Here is a 26,205-nt window from a genome sequence, read left to right on the forward strand (position 1 = left end):
CCCAACCGCATGGTTCCGGGTTCAGTCCCACTGCGTGCCACCTTGAGCAAGTGTGTTCTACTTTCACTCTAGGCCAACCAAAGCCTCGTGAGTGGATTCAGCATATGGAAACTGAAAGAAGCCTATTGTATATACCTATGTGTGTGTGCATGTCTTTGTGTCTGTGTTTGTCCCCCATAGCCGCTTGACAACAGGTGTTGGTGTGTTTATGTCCCTGTAACTTAGCGAATTGGCAAAAGCGACTGATAGAATAAGTACTGGGCTTACAAAGAATTTGTCCTGGGGTCGATTTGCTCAACCAAAGGTGGTGCTCCAGCATGGCCGCAGTCAAATGACTAAAACAAGTAAAAGAATGGGCTTCTTTCAGTTTTCACCAACCAGATACACTCACAAGGCTTTGGTCAGCTCAAGGCTATAGTAGAATACACTTGACCAAGGGCCACGCAGTGGGACTAAACCCAGAACCATGTGGTTGGGAAGCAAGCTTCTTACCACACAGACACACCTGTATCTATACAGGGACATATTCATACATGTACATATATATGAATGCATCACTAAACACATATATATATAGATATTCAAGCTTATGAAATTATATACCTATCCACACGTGCATAGAGTTTCACAGTCCAATGTAGGTTCCAGATCTAATATAGTGAAGTTCTTTATATATATATGTGTATATATATATATATATAGAGAGAGAGAGAGATATGCAGGGCAGGGAATCATCAATTAGTAATAAAATTAATAATTAACAATTTCTGCCGGGTAGCTCAGTATGTTGGAGAAGCAGGTTACTGTCAATCCCTATATATTTATGATTATATATATATATATGTATGTATGTGTGTGTGTGTGTATCATGCATGTGTACTCAACATAAGCAAGTACCACACACACACACACACACAGAGTGTGTAGTCAGCAGTAATAATCTATTGTTGTGGTGTCCCCTCACTCTCTCCAATTGCAGGGGTTGTATAGTTGAGTGACCTCATACTGACCTCCTGCTGACAAAAGCCAGCTTGCTGGGCCAGTTATTAGTCAGACATGTGGGAGTTCATTTTTACACTGCAGTCCCCCCCACCCCCACTTCCTAACTGCTGGGGGGGGGGGGTCAGACAGGTCTGAAAATAGTTGAGGGTCCCAAGTAGCAAACAATGGCAGTGATCATACTGTTTGTCAGCAGATAGTAGAGTGATAAGGGCAGCAGCAGCAGCAGTTGTAGTAGTAGTAGTAGTGGTGGTGGTGGTGGTGGTAATAGTAACAGTAGTAGTAGTAGTAGTTAGTAGTAGCAGCAGTAAAGCTATGACCACTATGATCAAAAGCTTTCCAACAGTGACCATGTCTTTTATTTCACACATGAGGCCAAGAAAAGGGTGTTCATGATGTCAGCCCTGTTTCCACCGATCCTTTCACACCCCACCCACATGAGCCCTTCCCCCACCCCGGATGAAAGAGAGACAATTTCATAGATAATATATTTAAAACTACATTATCAAGTGTGTCATTCCGGAACTAGGCTCACAAAGAATGAGTCCTGGTCATCAATTTCTTTGGATGAAAGACAAAGTTGCCCTCAGTGAAATTTGAACCAAGAACATGAAGACAGGTGGACATACAGCGAAGCATTATCATGTCCAGCATGCTAATGATTCTTTTCTACTCTAAGCACAAGGCCCAAAATTTTGTGGGGAAGGGGCCAGTCAATTAGATTGAATCTCAGTATGCAACTGGTACTTAATTTATCGACCCCTGAAAGGATCAAAGGCAAAGTTGACCTCGGCAGAATTTGAACTCAAAATGTAAAGACAGATGAAATACCACTAAGCCCAGGATGCTAACGTTTCTGCCAGCTCACCACCTATAATAATAATAATAATAATAATAATAATAATAATAATAATAATAATAATCATAATGATTTTGGTAAAAGGCCGGCAATTTCAGAGAAGGGGTGAAGTCGATTACTTCGACCCCAGTGCTCAGCTGGAATTTATTTTCATCATCATCATCCTCCTCCTCCTCATCATCATCGTTTTTATTGACTCCAAAAGGATGAAAGGCAAAATTGACCTCAGTGGAATGTGAAATCAGAACGTAAAGATAGACAACATGCCACTAAGCATTCTGCCTGGTATGCTAACGATTCTGCCAGCTTAATAATAATAATGATAATAATAATAATAATAATAATAATAATAATAATAACCCTGTCTTCTATAGACAGCTTTGAAGGGAGGAGGTTAGTGATGCCATGAATCCCATGATTAGTTCACAGTGATGATGATGATGATGGCAATCGAGGTTTCTGATTTAGACACAAGATTCACAAGGGCAATTTTGAGGGGAGGGGCTGGTTAGTTGATGCCCTCCATCTCAGTACTTGACAGGTACACTTAACTTTATTAACACCCCGAAAGGATGAAAGGCAAAGTCGACCTTGGCGGAATTTGAACTCAGAATGTGAAAGACCAGAGCAAACACTGTAAAGGCAACGACGACGATGATGATGATGATTGTGATGATAATGACGATAATGATAGTGGTGATGATGATAATTATTTCTGATATATATATATATATATGTATATATATATATATATATATATACACACACAGCAATTTATACACATACACATACGCGTGCACATACACACATATAGACACAGATGTACAGAGCTAAGAGAAATTGGAGATATAAATATATGGATAATAGGAAGACATAATTAAAAGGCATTTGGATGGGGGGGGGGTTACACTGGAGCAAATGAAGGAGAACACAGAAGTAGTAGTTGTAGTAGTAGAAATAGCAGTAATCTATATATGATGGAAGGGAAGTTATCACAAAGAGGCAAAGTAATGTCACACTACTTGTGTGTGTGTGTGTGTGTGTGTGTGTGTGTGTTTTACTTTTCACTTGTTTCAGCCGTTGGATTGCGGCCATGCTGGGGCACCGCCTTGAAGAATATTTTTCTCGAATGGATCACTCCCCCACCCGGTACATATTCTGTTGGTCTCTTTTGCCGGACCTCTATGTTACAGGGACGTAAACAAACCAACACCGGTTATCAAGCTGTGGGGAAAATAAAAAGAAATGCTAAAACACACCCGCATTAATATATACACAACAGCTTTCTACACAGTTTCCTATTTCTTTATTGCCCACAAGGGGCTACACACAGAGGGGACAAACAAGGACAGACAAAGGGATAAAGTTGATTACATCGATCCCAGTGCGTAACTGGTGCTTATTTAATCGACCCCGAAAGGATGAAAGGCTAAGTCGACCGTGGCGGAATTTGAACTCAGAAAGTAGCAGTAGACGAAATACCACTAAGCATTTTGCCCAACGTGCTAATGATTCTGCCCCACAGCTTTCCACACAGTTTCTGTCAACCAAATTCACTCACGAGATGTTGGTTGACCCAGGACCATAGAAGACACTTGCCCAAGGTGCTATTCTATGGGATTGAACCCAAAACCAAGTAGTTGCTAGGTGAGCTTCTTAACCACACAAGCATGCCTGTGCGTATATATGTACATGTATGTATATATGTGTGTGTGTGTGTGTGTATATATACATATACATATATATATGCATACATACACACGCGTGCTTGTGTGTGTGCCGCATTGTGGTTTGGGTGTTGGGTATACGACTGCAAAATTATGGGTTCAATTCCTAGCCAGAGCAGCAGGTATCCTTCAGCAAGGTACTTTATTTCATGTTACTCCAGTTTACTCAAGGGAAAATATGTTCAAGTGGGGCTGCTCTCTCTTCTGCCCCCAGCTATCAAATCCTCAAGGTTCCACAAGAAGCAGGGAAGTTGAAAGAGTACCTACATCGGCATGTGACCACAAAGCCGCTTAAAACAAGTGAAACCATGGCATAAGCTACCATGTCATACTTGTATGCAGGTGACAGCTAAGATCTTTAAGCCTAACCCTAAATCAAAAAGCACAAAGGTCCTCCTGCAGTCAGTGGCTCATAAAGTCAGTTCCCCCTAATTTGTAACGTATACATTTCTTCCTTCGATGGCAAGCTAGTCTGTTGCAGGATATAGCAGATTATTTGCCAAGTGAGTGGACTGGAGCAACATGAAATTCAATGCTTCACTCTTGAACACAACACATCATCACTCTGTCCAGAAACGTAGAATAAGTCCTGGGGTCGATTTGCTCGACTAAAGGCGGTGCTCCAGCATGGCCACAGTCAAATGACTGAAACAAGTAAAAGAGTAAAGAGTAAGAGTATTATTATTATTTATTATCTAACTGAACACGATGCATCCATTTCAAAGTAAATGTATATAAATGACCATCGTGAAATACAACAATATATATATATACATATATATATATATAATCATCACTTAACATCCATTTTCAAGGCTGACATGGTTTGGATGATTTAACAGGAGCTGGTAAGCCAAAGGACTGCACCAAGCTCTACTGTTTATATACATACATACATACTTACCTATCTATATACACCTGTATATATGTTTGAATGTATGTCCGTATATAGCTTCATGTAACCAGAGAGTTTGCCCTCGCACCCCCATCACTACCATCTTTATCTTATTCCCAGCTACTCCTACCTACCCCTCTATAATGTAGCGTCCCCATGTATCTCCTCTATAACAAGACACATGTGCTTGTCCCTTTATCACGTCTCAGCCTCTCAACATCTCACATAAAGCCACCTCCCCATCGCAAATATTCCCAAACTTAGTCGAGGTGACAGTGGGGAGAGCATCTTCCTGTTCTTTCCCAGACTGGCAAGTTACCCGGTGACCACACTGGGGGGCAGTGGTATGAATAAAGCACCCTGAACACTCCATAAAGAGGTTGACGTTAGGAATGGCATCCAGCAATAGAAAGCATGCCAAAACAGACAACTGGAGCCTGTTGCAGCTCTTTGGCTCTCCAGATCTTGTCAAACCACCCAACCTATACCAGCATGGAAAATGGATATTAAATAAGGATGGATGGAGATGTACCAGTAGAGCGCTAAGAGCACCGTTCGAGCGTGATCGTTACCAGCGTCGCCCTCCTGGCACTTGTGCAGGTAGCACATGAAAAGTCATTCGAGCGAGATCGTTACCAGTGTCACTGGACTGTGCAGGTGGGATGTAAAATACACCATTTTGAGCGTAGCCATTGCCAGTACCGCCTGACTGGCCTTCGTGCCAGTGGCACGTAAAACCACCCACTACACTCTTGCAGTGGTTGGCGTTAGGAAGGGCATCTAGCTGTAGAAACTCTGCCAAATCACATTGGAGCCTGATGTAGCCATCTGGTTCACTAGTCCTCTCAGTCAACTCGTCCAACCCATGCTAGCATGGAAAGCAGACGTCAAACGATGATGATGATGATGATGATTTTATATATATATATATATATATATATATATATATATATATATATATATATGTATATATATATACACATATATATACATATTTATTGAGTGAAACAAATAAGAGCTAAAATGATACAAGAAATCATTGATGAGAAGACTTCTAAGTGAATACTTGACTTGCTGAAAATAACAGCCAAATTTCCACCAAATTACATGCTACCTAATGAAAAAAAGGACAGATATTGTATAATGAATATAGAGTTAGAACGGAAGAAGGGATGGTCACAAATGGAATGTATCTGATCATAGGCCTACTGGATTAGGACTAAGTTAATACAACTACCACCACATAGTAGTAGTAGTAGTGGTGGTGGTGGTGGTGGTGGTGGTAGTAGTAGTAGTAGTAGTAGTAGTAGTAGTAGTAGTAGTAGCAGCAGCAGTAGTAGTAGTAGTAGCAGTAGTGGGAGGAGCAGCAACAGCAATAATAATCTCTTAGGTAAGTTCAAATTTGTTGGGGGTGGGAGCAAGCGAAAGTAGAGGGAGACAAAGAGAGAGAGAGAAGGGTAGGGGGGGATAGAAACTGCAGTCCAAGATAATGAATGCTATAGAATTTTGCCATAGATGGCTGGCTTCTGAAAGAGTCAACAGAAAATGCAGCCACCATAGCTGAGTAGCTGGGGGTGAGGGGGGAGTGGAGGAGGAGCAGGAGGGGACGCGCAGGTACAACTTCACACCTCAGAATATATATATACTAACAGATATTAGATGTAATGTGATGTGCAGGTATGGAGAAGGTCATGAACAAGAAGACAGACCACACACACACATACAAGCGTAGATGTATTTATACACATATTTAGACAGCCACAGATTATGCACATACTTTCTGACATAAATAAGCATACAGACACATACAAGAAGCACACAAACTAATATATATATATATATATATACATATATAAATATATATACAGACAATAGGTGAGAGGTGGATATGCTCATTGTAGAAAACATGTACCAGTGCTCAAATGATTTTGACTTAACCCTTTCGTTCCCGTATTCATTTTGAGATGCTCTGCGTTTCTTTTAATTATTTTCGATATAACAAAGAATTTAGTAAAATAATTGCGCTATCATTCAGCTAGTGTTAGGGACATAAATTGTGACTAAGGTTTGGTGGAAGATTTTAATTCAGAACTTATGAAAACAAGACATTTGTACTACAGAGTCAGAAGTGGTATCAGCTGGTTTGGTAACGAAAGGGTTAAACTTTGAATTCTTCAGCCAGAATTGGGTCCATGATATCAGGAGTGACTATAAAACTATAAGAGAAATCAAGGCAAACTTGATCACTATCTCCATATATATGTATGTGTGCATGCATATATATATATATATATACACACACACACACACACAGAGATACATATTTATATATATGTATGCATGTATATATGTATATATATATATATATATATATATATATATATATATATATATATACACACACATACATACATGCGCAAAGAAACTTTACAATTAGCAGTTTAATTAAACACACTGCAACCTGACAAGTCTGATAACCAAACATATAAAGATACACATTATTTTATTATGCGTGCGTCTGTGTGTGTGTGTACACACACACACATGTATATATATATATATATATATATATATATATATATATATATATATATGAATGATGATAAACAGACATTATATCTGTACATCTTCATGCAGATCCTGACAGAAAAAGAACACAGTCATCCCTAACATACACACACAGTTGTGTTCATAGAGATATTCAAAACCACACATTTTATAGGTAAATATAGCAGATTTAAAACAGATAGACAATAGTCATTCCAGCACCCACCCACACACAATATACCTATATCTATATATGCATCTCTCCCTCCATATACATACATGATATTTATATATATATATATATATATATATATGTATCTCACTCTTTAAGTGTTTGTGTGTGTGTATATACATATATAAATATATATATATATATAGCTATCTATCTTTCTTCATCTACATATATCTCATCTGTGTGTGTGTGTGTGTATGTGTGCATAATAGATGAGTGAACAAGACTGAGATGCTTGGGAAGGCTTAACACAGAAATGCATACAGATACTTTGACAGATACACACAAGCAAACACATACATACACGCACACACACATACACAAAACATTAAGCTTAACAGAAAACAATCCAAGGTCCCCTCTCCCTCAACTATCTCTCTCTCTCTCTCTCTCTCCACCTTCTTCAACCAGCTAAATATGCCACACAGGTTCAGTTAACTACGGCACCGCTTCCTCCTCCTCCACCATCACCACCACCACTACTACTACTACTAGCAGAAGACTTATATCAATTTAGGCTTTGATACAATTTCTTCACACAACCAGAGCAAGGTGACCCAGATCTAGTTAGTAGTAGTGGTAGTAGTAGTAGTAGTAGTAGTAGTAGTAGCAGCAGCAGCAGCAGCAGCAGCAATGGCAGATGCACCATTACTATTTTTAACATCGCCACCAACCTCATCACCAGTTTGCTTTGGTTACACTTTAAATGCACTTTGGAAAGGCATAAATAAGCTTCACACCAGCCTCTTCCTCCTCCTCCTCCTCCTCTGCCCCACCTACAACAACCACTGCAAATCAGTGACTGCCTGCCCGGTCTCCCCAGTCTCCTCGATACCTCGACTGATATTACTGAGCAGAAAACCCCTTGAAAATTACCAAAAAGGAACAGTTAATGCTGCTGCTGTTGCTCCTACTACTACTGCTAAATAATAACAATAATAATATTTATAGTACTACCACATGTACTACAACAGAGAACTCCCACACACAAATTTCTAAAGTCCCTTCTCTCTCTCTCACACTTAATGGAGATCTTTATAAATCAACAGCTTAATAGTATGCATAAATGTGGCAATATTGTTTGGCTGTGTCTGAGGTCGACTTTGCCTTTCATCCTTTCGGGGTCGATAAATTAAGTAACAGTTGCACAGTGGGGTCAATGTAATCGACTGGCTCCCTCCCCAAAGATTTCGGGCCTTGTGCCTAGAGCAGAAAAAATATTGTCTGGCTGTGTAAATATAAGCAAATTGTGTAAGGAGAGACGCATACAAATAGAGGCACACACACACACACATTCCTTTATAACTCTATAGGCATGATCCTGATACAGGTGCTGTGCCTGGGGCCAACACAGCCCTTAAAAGGCTGGTGAGATGTTCACTGTTAATTGCCATATTTTCCAGTGTACAGGGTTGAGTTTTTCTGACCAAAATTTATAGCCGAAAAAGATAGCTCAACTTATATACCAAGATGACTTTAGACGACCAATGATTCTATTGGGAATGCAGCAGGATTTGCAACAACAGTGACAAATGATTGAATATTTAGACTATATATTAGGTTGACTTGTATGCAGGAAAACAGCATGGACAGGATGGTAACTGCAGAGGATCAACCTTGTGGGAGAAAGGGCAAGGGTGGAAAACCTGATAGAGGTGACAAGAAGAAGAGAGGAGGGAGTCAGGAGTGGCCAAGTAGAGACAGGACAGTGGTTCCCAAACCTTTTCAGGTTGCTGCCCCCTTGACATCCAGGCCACCACATTCCTAGTGCCCTCACCCCAACTAACCATCACAAACATAGACCTCTTTCTGAAGTAAATTCAAAGCAACTGTATTTCACAAATAAAACTTAACCTAATGAACGCATTATTACCTCCGCCTTAGCGAAGGCAGGAGTATTGCTTTCAGTCGTGTTTGTTTGTTTGCCTGTGGACAAGAATTCTCAAGAACCGCTGGATGGATTTGGATGAAACTTTCAGGGATGTTTGGCCTCGTGACTGACACAAACTGATTAGATTTTGGGATTGATCCAGATTTTGGGATTGATCCAGAACCGGACAAGGATTATTTTTCCTGTTTTTAACTTAATTTTTGCGAGCAGTCGGGTTCATTTTCAGTATTCTCGTTAGTGAGAGCAATTGAGTTTATTTCAGATATTCTCATTTAAAAATCATCTCTGGCTAATCGTTGAGAGGACATTGGTGTTGACTTGGCAGAGGTTTGTGCTCTCTGAGTGCTCTTGTTTTGTTTGTTTTTACATGAATTCACCACCCCATTATTGCCCCACTTGCTACATGAATCACTACCCATCATTGCCCCACTTTTCTTCAATGACCCCTTGGAATTTTCCACTGCCCCCAGGGGAGCAATACCACCTGCTTTGGGAACCACTGATATAGGATATAAACAGCCAGCTCTAAACAGCAGAAAGAAGATACTGCAGTAGAGATACAAAAAGGAGAGAAATAACATTGTTACAGTTTGCTGGTGAATGACATCATGGCGTTGGAGTTGGTTAACCTTTCTTTGGATGTGGTTTAACCCAGGGGTCCTCAAAACCTGACTGCAGACCAGCACTGGGCTACACAGAAACAATAAATTTTTAAACTTTATTTCTACTGTATTTATTACTTGCATTATACATGTATTAGGTATGTAATAATAGATTCACATATTGTGCACTTTGTGTCTTGTGTTAGACATGATCCCTTGGCCTGTGGAGCAAAAAAAAAAAGGTGTGGCCCACCGGTTTAATCCTTCCACATGTAAACTGGTCATATCCAGTCTGAACATTCTATCTCTTTTATGCTCAAACTCACCAGATTTCGCTTCCTACACTTACCCTACAATGTCATTCTAAAAATGACATCATGGCATTCAATTGTTAAACCTTTCTTCTTCCACAGTTCTGATGAAATTTCTTGTGAATGAATTTTGTACAGAAACTGTGAGGGAGAGGGCGAGAGAGAATGAGAAATAGAGAGAGAGAGGGAGAGAGAGAGAGAGAGAGAGAGAGAGAGAGAGAGATAGAGAGAGAGAGAGAGAGAGAGAGAGAAAATGTGTGAGTGTGTTTCTCCTCTCACTACTTGAAAAGGAGTGTTTGTTTATGTCCCCCACAATTTACCAGTTCAGCAGAATAAACTGTTAGAATAAGTATGACACTGGAAGTTAGCACTGAGATCAATTTGTATGACTAATTCTAACAGTTTGTGTGACTAACAGTCACATCTACCAAATCTTGAAGCGACCACATAATGCCTGGCAGATTCAAAGAGACTCTGGATAAATAAGGATTACGTTTGATGAAATAATCTGAATGCTAAAGGGTTGCGATGTATGTTTAGCAGTTGTAACAAATGAGAGGGCTGTAGTGGCTTTCATTATTGGTTTGACCTCAAAGAATTAGGCGCTGTGAAGGGCTAAAATATTTTCTGGCTCTTCAAAGGAAACCCATTGTGTGTGTGTGCATGTTTATGTGTGTGTGTGTATTCTTTTACTTATTTCAGTCATTTGACTGTGGCCATGCTGGAGCACCACCTTTAATCAAGCAAATTGACCCCAAGACTTATTCTTTGTAAGCTTAGTACTTATTCCATCGGTCTCTTTTGCCGAACTGCTAAGTTATGGGGACGTAAACACACAACCATCGGTTGTCTAGCAATGGTGACGGGGACAAACACAGACGCACAAACATATATATATATGTATACAATGGGCTTCTTTCAGTTTCCGTCTACCAAATGTCTTGTTTTCATAAGTTCTGAATTAAAATCTTCTACCAAACCTTAGTCTCAATCTATGTTCCTAACACTAGCTGAATGATAACTAAGTTATTTTACTAAAATCAATTGAAAGAAACACAGAGCATCTCAAAATAAATACGGTAACAAAAGGGTTAACACCTCCACCATTTGCCTTTGTTACCTTCAGATACTATACTCTGCCTGCAAGCACCCCGGTCAAATCTCCAGTCTAACGATAGCTTCCTCACACTTCCACCCCTTCCTCCACCCAATCTCAGAGGCCTTTTAAAGAGTCACCAGCACTGCTCTCTCTCCTTTCTGACTAAAAAACAAATTTTAAAAAATTTCCTAACGCACAAACATACTTTCCAGACATAAATGGTGCAGCTACAGGTATAGGCGTGGCAGTGTTGTTAGAGGTTTGCTTCACAGTCACACGGTTTCAGGTTCAATCTCACTGCAAGGCACCTTGGGCAAATGTCTTCTACTATAGCCCCAGGTCAACCAAAGCCTTGTGAGTGGATTTTGGAAATGGAAACTAAAAGATGCCCATCATATATGTATATATATATATATATATATATGTGTGTGTGTGTGTGTGTGTATGTATGTATGTATCATCATCATCATTTAGCGTCCATTGTCCATGCTGGCATGGGTTGGACAGTTTGACCAGGGCTGGCACGCTGGAAGGCTACACCAGGCTCCAGTCTGATTTGGCATGCTTTTTTTATGGCTGGCTGCCCTTCCTAATGCCAACCACTCCGGGAGTGTAATGGGTGCTTTTACGTGCCACTGGATTGTGTGTATGTATGTATGTAGAGATGTGTACATGTGTGTACATGAGTGCATGTATGTATTTGTTTGTCCTTGTCTTAATATCATGTGATTGTTGCAAATGAATATTATTCCTTTCCAACATTTTGCAAAAACCTATCTGGCCAAAGGGAGATATTACCATATTTGGAAACAAGGGAGGGTTGGTGACCAGATGGGCATCTGGCTGTACAAAATCTACCTCAACAAACTTTGACCCATGCAAGCAGAGTAAAGTGGACATTAAAACAATGATGATGATGATGATGATGACAGGTACATCGTCACACATGCAAATTAAATACACGTTTCACATATACTCATCCACCTAAGCACATATCAGAACATACATGTACATTTCATGGACCCACAACTGTAGACACCAACAAACACACACCCACAAACCTATATATACCAGTACACACACACACACCTGTATATGCTAGTTCACACGCACACACATCCACTCACCCAAAGCAATTGTCAAAAAGAAGACATCTTTGGATTTTCTTGGCTTCATTAAAACTGTTGTGTTTGAGTGTGTGTGTGTGTGTGTGTTTGTGCGTGTGTATGTATGCTGTGTAGGCATGTCAATGTGTAACACACACACACACATATACATGATAATCAACAAAAAAGATGTTAGGTCCATAAGACTAGAATAGGTTCACAAAAAACAGATGGAACGATAGTAAAGGGGTGGAGGGAGGGAGTTAACGGGGAGGAGGGTTACACAGTAGTAATAGTAGATGTGGTGGTGGTGGTGGTGGTGATGGTGATGATGATGATAGTACAGTGGTGATAATGGTTGGTATAGTAATGATGCAGTGATGGTAGTAGTAGTAGTAGTAATATAGTGGTGATGCAGTGACGGTGGTGGCTGAAGTAGTAGTGATGGTGTAGTATGGGGGGTGGGGCTAATGGTAGTGGTGTAGAAATAGTTAAGGCAATATCAAAAATAGTAATACCAAATAATAGTAAAGGTGGCGGTGGCAGTAGTAGTGGTGGTGGTAATAGTAATAGTAGAATAAGAGTAGTGGTGATTGAGGTAATGATAGTATAACCAGCTGCAACAGCAGTAGTAGTAGTAGTAGTAGTAGTAGTAGTGGTGGTGGTGGTGGTGTAGTGGGTAGTGGTGGTGGTGGTAGTAGTAGTAGTGGTAGTGGTAGTGGTGGTGGGGTGGGTAGTGGTAGTAGTAGTAGTAGTAGTAGTGGTGGTGGTGGTGGTGGTGGTAAGAAGAGCTAGCAAAAATGACATATGCATACATCCACAAACACAGACATAACAGACATACATAAGCACCCAAACACACACAATCAGCTGTGTAGAAATAGGAACACACACACACACACACACACACACACAACTACACACACACACACACACACACACACCAGTGGAGAGAAGGCAGTTGTTAGTGATGTGTTTGAAATGCATTAGCAAGCTGCAGCCAAGTGTTGCCAACTGGAATAGGTTGGTTGTGTGTTAATAAACACAGGTAAACCACTGCATGGTAGCAGTGAGAGGAGGGTGCATATATGCACTTGTGTGTGTGTGTGTGTGTGTAGTTGTAAGAGTAGGAGGAAGAGGAAGGAGGGGAAGTGAAGGGGAGGTGCTGTTGAAGAGAGATGTATCAGGAGGAGGTAAAGCATGTCAGAGGGGAGAAAAGACCCGGACACCCCCCCCTCTAAACATGACTAAATACACCCATGTACACCAGACCACACACATAGAGGTACACCTGGGTATATACATGTGCGTTTACTCAATCATACACACATGAGCCTCAACCATACATAAATATACACTTGATCATAAACATATTTGTACACCCGACTAAGCCCATACACATTGCCACATACATATACTAGAATATACACACACACATACACGCACATGCAATCACATGCCTACCCATACACATATGTACACCCAGTCAGAAGCACACACACACACACACAGTTACATATACCCGACTGAATATACACACACACATTTATGTACACCCGACTATATATATATATACACACACATTTGCATACATCTGACTATATATACACACTCATTTACATACACCCACATACACTTGATTATACACACACACACTTACATACACACATTTACATACCCCGACTATATATATATATATATATACACACACACACACACATATTTACACACACCCGACTATATATACACACACCCAACTATATATACATACACACATTTACACACACCCGACTATATATACACACACATATTTACACATACCCGACTATATACACACACATATATTTACACACACCCGACCATATATACACATACACATTTACATACACCCGAACACACACACACACACACACACACATACATACACACTACATGTGCACCCGACTGTATAGACACACATTACATGTCTTACCACATGTACACCTGACCATGAGCATACCTAACTGCAGCTACGTACATGTACACCTGACCATGCATACATACATAACTACATTCAGCAACAGATAACACACAGTGTACGCTAACCTGACCCACGCATACATATAAGCATACAAGAACAATGAGAACAACATGCACAAACACATACACATGTATCTATAAAGACACACACACATACACACACGTATGTATGTGTGTACATCCATAGGAGCAAGGAAAAGTGGACATTAAAACGATGATGATGATGATGGTGGTGGTATATACATGGTATATATATATGGTGGTATATAGAGAAAACTAACACATTCACATAAGCATATGTATAAACACGAACACACACACACACACACACACACATATACACACACACGCACACATACACACAAATACACCATTTCCACCCTGTGTTTCAGAACATGTAAAGGAAAAGAAAAAAAGAAAGAATTCAGGTACTCAGCCAGACGTAAAGAGACAGGAAAGATGAGAGAGAGAGAGAAAGAGAGAGAGTTTGAAACATAGAGATTGAGAAAAAGATAAAAAGACAGAGACGCAAAGAGAGGGGGGGAAGAGTTATTGATAGAGAGAAACAGAGAGAGAGGAAAAGAGAGAGAGAAATAGGAGAAAGAGGTAAGCAGACAGAAAGACAGAGAGAAAGAGATAGGACGTGTTTGTCGTGTGCATAAGGAAAAGGAAGACAACAAGAATGCATGTAGATAGTGCAGCTGCACCAGACAGAAATGGCTAAAGTGCATGTAGCATGATAACAACAGAGATGAAGAGACATTCAAGTGCAGAAATGCTAGCAACCTACATACGTGTATAAGAGTGTGCATGCATATATATATCTATGTGTGTGTGCGTGTATGTATATATATATATATGTATGTATGTATAAATAAATATACACACATACATTCATACAGACTCTCACACGCATATGTATATACATGTACAAACACAGGCATACACCAAAACATGACTTGCACCATGGGAACACACAGAGGTGCAGCAGTTTATCAGCAGTGACAGAAACTGCATCTGATTGCACAGATTGAGAGTGAGTGGGGAGGGGAAGTAGGAGAAGGAATGAGCGAATATATATATATATATATATATATATATATATATATGCATGTATATATACATTGACAAACGTATACACTTATACATACATATGTACACATATTCACATTGTTGTTCCCTATCCCCACCCATGCCAGTATAGGCTGCGGAGAGGGAGCATTTTTTTGAGGCAGGATTTTACAGCTGGTAGCTCTTAGAGACACCATCCATTTATTCACCTTTGACAAAACAATGCACCTATTCTACCACACTCACCCATACACATGTATACATAAACATACATACATGTAGACACACACACACAAAAACATATATATATGAATACATGAATAAACACTCACACTCACATATATATACACATATCATACACACATCCATATATATAAACACATGCATACATATCTATATAGACACACACACATACATACACCCATATTTAAACACACACACATGCATATACATATATATATATATATATCGTAGCACTCCGTCAGTTATGATGTGGGTTCCAGTTGATCCGATCAACGGAACAGCCTGCTCATGAAATTAACGTGCAAGTGGCTGGGCACTCCACAGACACGTGACAAGGCTGGCCCCTTTGAAATACAAGTACAACAGAAACAAGAAGAAAGGGTGAGAGAAAGTTGTGGTGAAAGAATACAGCAGGGTTCGCTACCATCCCCTGCCGGAGCCTCATGGAGATTTAGGTATTTTCGCTCAATAAACACTCACAACGCCCAGTCTGGGAATCGAAACAGCGATCCTATGACTGCAAGTCCACTGCCCTAACCACTGGGCCATTGCGCCTCCCCATATATATATAAACATATGAATACATGACTAAACACACACACACACACATATACATATATATCATACACACATACATGTATAAACATCCATATACCTTCATCCATATATATAAACACATGCATACATATCTATATACAGACGCATGCACACACATACACATTACTATCATTTTACATCAGCTTTCCCTGCTGGCATGGGTTGAATGGACCATCATGCCCATATCATTTCTTAATCGGGCCACTGCTTCCATAGACTGGTTCCTGAATGCCCTGCCCTTCTTTATGCCGAACCCTTTATAGGGTGCACTGGCTGCAATTTCTTATGGCATCAAAAGTTGGAATAGTTCTCAGAAACAGGACTAAAGGACTTCACAGCCCTGTGCAAACGTATGCACACAAGCACCATAAAGGTGCATATGTGTGTGACTGTGGTAAGAAGTTTGCTTCCTAACCACATGGTTCTGGGTTCAGTCCCACTTTGTGACACCTTGGGCAAGCGTCTTCTACTATAGCCTCAGGCTGATCAAAGATTTCTGAGTAGATTTGATAGATGGAAACTGAGAGAAGCCTGTTATATTATATCCAAGTGTGTGAGTTTAGGTCTCCATAACAGAGCAATTCAGCAAAAGAGACTGATAAAATAAGTCCCAGGCTTGAAAAACAAAAAAGTAATAGGGTTGATTCATGCAACTAAAAATCTTTGAATGCAGTGCCCCAGCATGGCCACAGTTTAATGGCTGAAACAAGTAAAAGATAGAAGATACGAACTCACATCCAACTACGAATCTCCATGAGAGACACAAAACCATGTACACATACGCCTAATGTCATCCTCAGAATAAATGTACTTCTATGTTGTCATTGCATGTACTAGAAATAGAAGCCAAATTCCCCTCAGAATACATCGTATTATCCGAGAAAAGAAAGACACTGGATAATGTAGTCTAAGACATATAAAACGGTTGGACGATTGATGGTGGGGTGAATTTGATCACAGGTGTGCAACATCACAACAATAATAAAATGCTTTATGTTATAGGCACAAGGCCTGAAATTTAGTGGAGGAGACTGGTTGATTACATTGATCCCCAGTGCATAACTGGTACTAATTTCATCAACCCTGAGAGGATAAAAGGCAAAGTCAACCTCAGCGGAATTTGAACTCAGAACGTAAGAGCAGACGAAATACCGCTAAGCGTTTCGCCTGGCGTGCTAATGATTCTGCCAGCTCCATACCTGACACAACAATAATATCAATTACAATACATTCACACACACACACACACACACCAATATCTATAAATACATACAAATACATACCAAACATAGAGGAACATACAGGAAAGCATGTAGGACACACACACACACACAGAGTGCACTAGTTGTGAGAATTGGGGGAAAATGTTATGTTGTAATGTGTGTGCATTTGTAAAGAGTGAGGACAAAGCTGACAATTATCACACCCATCATCATCATCATCATCATAACCATCAGAAAAATCATCATCATCACCATAACCAGCATCATTCTGATCTTCTTCCTCATCACCACCACCACCACCACCACCACCACCACCGACCAGCACCACTGTCATTACACAATTCACACACACACACACACACACGTCTCTAGAGATCTCCTCATTGCCTAAGACCAGGCAACATTGTTATGCAATGAACTTCCTCCTCTAGCAGATATCTGCCTCGCAGTTTTATTATTGATATTGTTATTAATGACATAATTGTTAGTTATGTGAGAGAGAGAAAGAGAGAGAGAGAGGGAGAGAGAGCATAAGGGGAAATTAAAAAGAGAGAATGAAAGATAGAGAGAAAGAAAGAGAGAAAGCATAAAGCGAAATAAAAAGAGAATGAAAAGAAGAAGGAGAAAGAAGAAGCGAGAGAGAGAGAGAGAGAGAGAGAGAGAGAGAGTTGGAGACAATAGGCATAAGTGACAGCATGAATGCATGTGGGTGTATATGTATTTGTGAGTTGCATGCATGTGTATGTACGTAATAGTTTTCTGTGTGTAACATGTAGCAGTAATGATCTCAATGCCACACTACATTGTGTAATAAAGGGTTTCTAACAAAGTCATAAAGCCGCAAATTTTGTAGTAAGATGATAGCTGATTATATTTGATCTCATATACTTGACCAGTCAAATGGTGGTCAATTGGAAGAAAGGCTACAGTGTTGCACAAATGTATTGTACTATTTAGTTTTGTGATTTCTCTTCTGATTTCAAATCCAGTCAAGTTCAAATTTGTCTTTCATCCTTGCAGGTTTGATAAAATAAAATATCAGCTATAGTCCCAGGATCGATTCTCTATCTGTCTGTCTGTTTATCTATCTGTCTATCTATCTATCTATCCATCCATCCATCCATCTAGCTATCTTTTTTTTTTTCCCCTGATCCTTTTTGATCTGAATTTTACTTTTTTTTTTACTTATTTTTCCCCTTTTCTTCATTTTCGAAAAGAAAAGCTCTTCATTTGTATTTATCCCCTCTGTGTTCAGCCCTGTGTGGCCAATAAAGAAATTTATCTATCTATCTATCTATCTATATCTTTCTTTCTCTCTCTCTCTCTCTCTCTCACACACACACACAGAACCCATTGCACCACACTGAAAGATGGGCATGAGGGAGCAATTATAGTGCACCCATCCTCCTCAAAACAACCGCTTTTATTTCACTGCAGCAGAAGAATGCAGTGACAGGGCTCTGGCAATGATAAGGATGAGGACCTGGTTAATGTTTATTCAATCCACATAAGAAAGCTGGAAAACAAATTCTGCTACGATGGGATTCAAACTCAATGTACAAAGCTCCAAATGTAGACGACAACCAACAACCATCACAATAAACACCACTCCATTTACACAAACACATTTTTCTTCCTTCACTTCTCTAAAACTGGTTCACCAATGTTACATGCAACACCAACAACATTGTTAAGTATCAGACCTTATATACCACACTGCTTTGCATCACTCCCCCGTCCTGAATGTCTTTGGTAGCATTTATTCTGTTGCAAGCATTCAACCCAGATCCCATAGAGTTGAGGCCTCAAGCTGGCTGTCGGGGGGCTCTATCAGTACCACCAGTGTGACAGGGTGTAAAATGGCTATACCCCGTATCCCTCTTCCTTTACTAACTTCAACAACATTTAACATCCCCTTTTTCCATGCTGGAACCAACAAGCCAAAAGGGTTGCATGAAGTTCTCATGTTTCCTTCCGCATGATTTCTGCAGCTAGATGCCCTGCCTAATGCCAGCCACTTTTATAGAATGTACTGGGTGCTTTTTTTTTTTTTTTGAGGCACTAACACTAGCGAGATCACCAAGTAACTCACAAGATGAGACCCCTTAACCCATTACCTCCCATACTTCTATTAAGTGGAATTTTTTTATGTAACTTTGATTTCTAGCATAAAACAGCCTTAGAAACACGCTGGAATGATCAAAATAACATTTCAAATAGAAATAAGCGAGATATTGAGTGAAAAACTAGCAAACCTCATTTGAATATCAGAGAAATATACCTAGTAGATATAGCAAAAAGGTTAGGTATGTGTAAATATTGACAGATAATTACGAAATTTGTAATTTTTAAGTGATCTCATACGAGATCACTGGTAGGTAATGGGTTAACTGAATGGAGTATAGTATTAAAAGATGTGAATGTATGATAGAGGAACAGGAATAGGTGTTCTGTCAAGAGAGATGAGTACAAAGTTTGCCCCAGGATGAAATAAAAGAACACCTGGAATCCACCCTTCCACACCCTTTGCAGGAAGACTGGGCTGAGCAAGCTTGGTCTTCTTTAACAAATATGCACATTTTATTTTAAAGTAACTTGATTCATCATCATCATTTAATGCCCATTTCCCATGCTGGCATGGGTTGGACAATCTGACAGCAGCTTGTAAGGCCAGGGGCTGCACCAGGCTCCACTGTCAATTCTGGCATTGTCTGTTTCTACAGCTGGATGCCCTTCCTAATGCCAACCACTTTACAGAATGTACCGAGTGCGTATTACTAGTGCTTTATATGTACCAATGCTTTTTACATGACACAGTCAATATGCTTGCCTTTCTAGTTTTTGTTATTTAGAGTAATCTGAACACCAAAAAGTTAACCGAATTCCCTCGGTAACTAGTCACACTTTAACACTTCTAGTAACTTTATAGCTTGGTTTATCAATTTGATATCTCTGTACTTGCCTCTCTCAAGAACATCAACTTCAACCTTGCAGTAGTTGATGATGATGATGATGATGATGCTGTGCTTGTCATTGGATATGACACCTTCCTGTACTATTTTATTTACAAGTAACTAGTGAAGGAGGGATACAGCCTTCACTAACGAAAAACTTAGAATTCACAATTAACCATCAATCCCATTTTTTTCTGATGAGTATAATGTCTATCTGGATTGTGTTCATCTGACTGGTAAGTGATGAAGTGATGCGTTGGCTTCCTGCAGTTAATTTTTGTAATGATTTCATCATGAACATCATCATTTAACGTCCATCTTCCATGCTGGCATGGGTTTGATGGTTTGACAGGACCTAGCAAGGTAAAGAGCCACACCAGGCTCCACTTGTCTGTTCTGGCACAGTTTCTATGGCTGGATGGTCTCTTCCTAACACCAACCACATTACAGAGTGGACCAAGTGCTCTTCACATGGCATCAGCACCAGTGAGGTTTGTTTTGGCATGGTTTTTACAACTGGATGCCCTTCCTAACACCAAGGTACAAAAGCTTGTGTGGTCAACACTTCTCATGTGGTCACCAATTTAATGGTCAGGGTTTATTTGAGGGAGACCATGGATAGAGTCAAACAGCTACACAGAAGCTTGTGAGGTCATCACTTCTTGTAAGGGTCACCACCTTAAAATTGGTAGGGGTTAATAAGGTTTATTTAAGAGCAAACTTGGATGCTATATGGAACAGGAAAAACTGTTATACAGAAATATCCTTGCTGGACACATAAAATATTATTCCTGTTGATGCTACTAGTTTTCTATTTTTGTGTTGTTTGTTTTTTTCTTCTTCCAGTTAACCTTCTCCTTCAATGACAATGATAAATGGTCAAGACAAGAGCAAAAGAAACCAATACACACACACACACACGAATGGTAGCTAAATAATTCAGACTTACACCCACCACTGAAGTGACTGACATTATTTTATCCAGTGTTTCAAATACAATTTTGATGTTCTGGAATATTTTATCACAAAACACACACACACACACACACAAACACACACACACACACACACACACACACAAACACATACCCAAAGACACCCACAACACACTGGAACACACACACAGAATACATCACGAACACATGGATACACATCACATTAACACTATACCACACACAAATACACAGGTTGGAACCACAAAGCACCGAGTATGGTGGCAGAGGTGGTGGTAGCGGTGGTGGTGGTAGTGGTATCAGATGAAAATATTGAAGAGAGAGAGAGAGAGAGAGAGAGGGGGAAAGCTACAGCCTAAAGGTAAGGAGGACAATTGGTAGTGCTACAATGTCATCATAGCTAAACAACTGCAATGTTTTTAAAGACATGCATCTTAACTGCAGCTTCACACACATACACATACAACAGTGCTGCAATCACTTAATTTACAGCACAGACAATAGCAGCAGCAGTCCAGAACACACACACACACACACGTGTGTGTGTGCATTTGTCTGTATGTTTGCGTATGTGTGTCACCTCTGTTCTTTCTCATACACTTGAATATTCCATACATGCATGTATACATGTGTGTATGTATACATATATATATATATATATATTTATATATATATATATATACATATATACATATCTATATATATACATATCTATATATATATACATATCTATATATATATACATATATATATATATATATATATATATATATATATATATATATATATATACATATCTATATATATACATATCTATCTAGCTATTTATCTATATATATATAACCACAATGTTTAGCACTGGCTGTGGGTGTTTTGTGATAGAAATTCTTCACCACTCCAATATATAAGGGTGTATTTAACACATGCAACACACATATATATACACCCAGCTACTATGTCTTATGTGTGTGCCAGAATTTTGTGGGTGAGCGTCTTATGTTCCTCACACATGGATGAGTGTATATAACGCATGTATACAGCCTTAGTGTAAATATCAAGTGAATTAGAGCATGGTTAGCAATTGTGTGTGTATGTATAGAGCAGGTGTGTGTGTGTGTGTGTGTGTGTGTGTGTGTGTGTGTGTGACAAATAAAGAGATACTTGACTTCTTTGACTTGCAGCATGTTTAGTAGTATGCATGTGTATGAGTGTGTGTGTGTGTGTGTGTGTGTGCGTGTGTATGCTTATTTAACCTAAGTGTGTTACAACGTATTTAGTTCAGTTTGTTTGTGTGTACAAGACAGAGTAATTTGGCAACTCTGTGTGTATGCATGCGTGTGTGTGTGTGTGTGTGTGTGTGTGTGTGAGACTGTGTTCAACACCATATATGTATGCATGTATGTGTTTCAAATTATGTGTATGAGTGTACTGTGTGTGATTATAAGTGTGCATACATATGTGTGTGTATGTGTTTATAGTGATTTTGTAAGCTTCTGACAGTGTTGTTGGTGTAAAAATTGCTTAGTTAACAGGAAGCTGGAAGTTAAAAATAGAGAGAGAGAGAGAGAGAGAGAGAGCTAGAGAAAGGGACAGGAAGACAGACAGAAGGACAGAGAGAGAGAGAGAGAGCTAGAGAAAGGGACAGGAAGACAGACAGAAGGACAGAGAGAGAGAGAGAGAGAGAGCTAGAGAAAGGGACAGGAAGACAGACAGAAGGACAGAGAGAGAGAGAGAGAAACAGACAGACAGATAGACAGAGAGAAATAGATATATATAGAGAGAGAGGGGGAGAGAGAAGGGGAAAGAGAGAGACAGAGAGTAAAAGGGGTTTAACTGGCTAATAACACAAGAGGCATTGATGTAACAACAAATGCACACAAGAGGATATGCAAAGTGCATTGGCGTAAGGAGGGAAAAGTGAATGGTTGCATGTGGTTCAGAAGGGAGGAGAAGCTAAGGCCGGCGTTGTTAACAGGTGGCCATTGATAACAGACCAAATGAGCCAGCACAATTTTTCTTTTGCCTGTTTCGGCCTGAGTGGGACGGTGTCCATTTTGGCTGGGTCTTTCTTCCTTTCACACACACACACACACACGTATATATATATACACAATTTGCACCGAGTATACATACACAATTTGCATCAACACATACAACATATACACATACATGCACATGTGTACATACACAATTTGCACCAATGCACAGACACACACACACACAACTATACACATATACATACACAAATTCCACGAATGTGCATACACACACACACACGAGTATACACGTATACATACACAATTTGCACCAATGCACACAGACACATACACACGAGTATACACACACAATTTGCATGAATGCATACAACCACACACATGTACATACACAATTTGCATCAACACATACAACCACATGTGCACATACATGATTTGCACCAACGCACGTACATAGACACACACACACAAGTATACATATATACATACACAATTTGCATCAACACATAACCACACATGCACACACACACACACAAACCTTGAGGAAACACACTGACAAAAATGCAACAACATACACACGTCTACATAAACATACAAACACAAGTGTACATAGATACATACACAATTTGCATCAAACACATACAACCACACACACACACACAAACATGCAAGAAACATACACTGACAAAAATGCAACAACATATACACAGAAACACATGCAGATAACATACACACATACACACACATGGACATAGACAAAAACGCAGTAACACACAAACACACAGACACACACATGCAGTAAACACAAATATAAACACACACCTGCAGTAACACACATGCAGAAGAACAAAGTGCAGACATACAAACACACACAGGGACAAACATACACGCACACAAGCACGCATTTGCAGTGAACAACCTCTGAAGTTCACTGCATGATTGCAGCTTCTCTCAACGCCACCTCCTCCTCCTCCTCCCACACATCATCATCATCATCATCTGTTGCCTCCTCCTCCCCCTATTCTTTCCGTTCTCTCTCAGACCCTCCCCTCTTCCATCTCCACTCCCACCTCTCTATTGCCTTACCAATTTTACAATTTGCTAAAGAATGTGAAATAGTTACACAAAGAGATTGATACAGCAAGAGAAACACACACACACACACAGAGGACTTCTGAATGGTCATTTGACCTGCTAGAAATAGCAGGCCAGATCTCCCCTAAATATATACTCAACAGTATAAAAAAGAACGAAGGACACATTATATAATGTAGTTATAATAAATACCAAGTCTGGCAAAAAGAAATAAAAAAAATTAAATAAACATGGCTGCAACATCTTTGACCATAAGGTTGCTGGATGGATCAGGGCTAACCTGGGGGTGGAGATGCTAACCAAAGACCTAAATAGGAACAATAAATAATGTAGTCCTAGATATACTATGACAATACCTTCATGGCTGGATTGTCTTTGATTGTAGGTCTGCTCAATGGCTTCAAATTTTGGTACAGGGCCAGCAGTTTTTGAGGCGGGGGAGGGGGGGGGTTGATTGCATTAACCCCAGTACTTGATTGCAACTTATTTTTATTGGGCCCCCAAAAGGATGAAAGGCAAAGTTGACCTTGGCGGAATTTGAGCTCAAATCATGAAGACGGATGAAATGTCATAAAGCATTTTGTCCAGAGTGCAAAATGGTTCTGCCAGGATGCTGCCTTTGTGCATAGGTCACATAACAACAAGAACATACACATGCATACATTCTTCTGTGTTGATGTGCCCAGATTCTAATGAATCCTATAACAAATATCCCCCCCCCCCCTGTATATATAGTATTAATAATGGTCAGGAGAAGGGAGATTTTTCACATCTGAAATGTTATTAAACAGTTATTTACAGCATTCTTCAGTGGACCTACATGTGTTTCAACTGCATCAACTGCACACTGTAAGGTGCACAATTTGGCGTCATTTTTTATGCAGTTTCCTCAGGATCCATTATTTACTGCCATATATAGACAATCCAAACAAGAACAAGCAAGAAAAAACAACAATGCGAGGAACAAGTTATTGAAGACTCAGGAAAGCAAAGAAAAGAAAGAGGATTTCACGTTTCAAGCGGAGCTCTTCATCAGAAATATAGAAAAAGGCCAAAGAAGGGAAGACGGAGAAAGAAAATCGCCAATGATACATGCACGGTCACATATTGAAAATATATATTATTCTTTTACTTGTTTCAGTCATTTGACTGCAGCCATGCTGCAGCACCACCTTTAGTTGAGCAAATCGACCCCGTGACTTATTCTTTGGAAGCCTAGTACTTATTTTATCGTTCGCTTTTGCCAGACTGCTAAGTTATGGGGAAGTAAACACACCAGCATCGGTTGTCAAGTGACGGTGGGTGAACAAACACAGACACTCAAACATATACATATATACGACGGGCTTCTTTCAGTTTCCGTCTACCAAATCCACTCACAAGGCTTTGGTCGGCCCAAGGCTATAGCAGAAGACACTTGACCAAGGTGCCACGCAGTGGGACTGAACCCGGAACCATGTGGTTGGTAAGCAAGCTACTTACGACACAGCCACTCCTGTGCATATATATATATATATTCACACACATATAGGAAGAAGAGCACAAGACTGAAATACCAATAATACACCAACTGTTTGCATGTCGGCACTTAGGTCAACTTATTGTTGCAGTCATTGCTCTTGATGTAGTAGTAGTAGTAGTAATAGTAGTAGTAGTAGTAGTAACAGCAGCAGCAGCTGTTGTTGTTGTTAGTGTTGTTGACTAGCTGGTTGAATTTAGCCTATGATAGGAGGCCAGCAAGTTAATATATCACTCACTCCAAAGAACCACCCAACAAGGCAATTACAC

At 39.8% G+C, this 26,205-nt stretch overlaps 1 protein-coding gene across 18 annotated transcripts in view; it reads right to left on the reverse strand.

Annotated features, from left to right (window-relative positions):
* LOC106869835 (serine/threonine-protein kinase tousled-like 2) overlaps positions 1-26,205 on the reverse strand; it is a 221,815-nt gene that overhangs the window by 47,155 nt on the left and 148,455 nt on the right. The window lies entirely within an intron of this gene.

The sequence above is a fragment of the Octopus bimaculoides genome, chromosome 9 (assembly GCF_046866305.1).
Source record: "Octopus bimaculoides isolate indiv1 chromosome 9, ASM4686630v1, whole genome shotgun sequence".
In the NCBI taxonomy this organism is placed as follows: domain Eukaryota; kingdom Metazoa; phylum Mollusca; class Cephalopoda; order Octopoda; family Octopodidae; genus Octopus; species Octopus bimaculoides.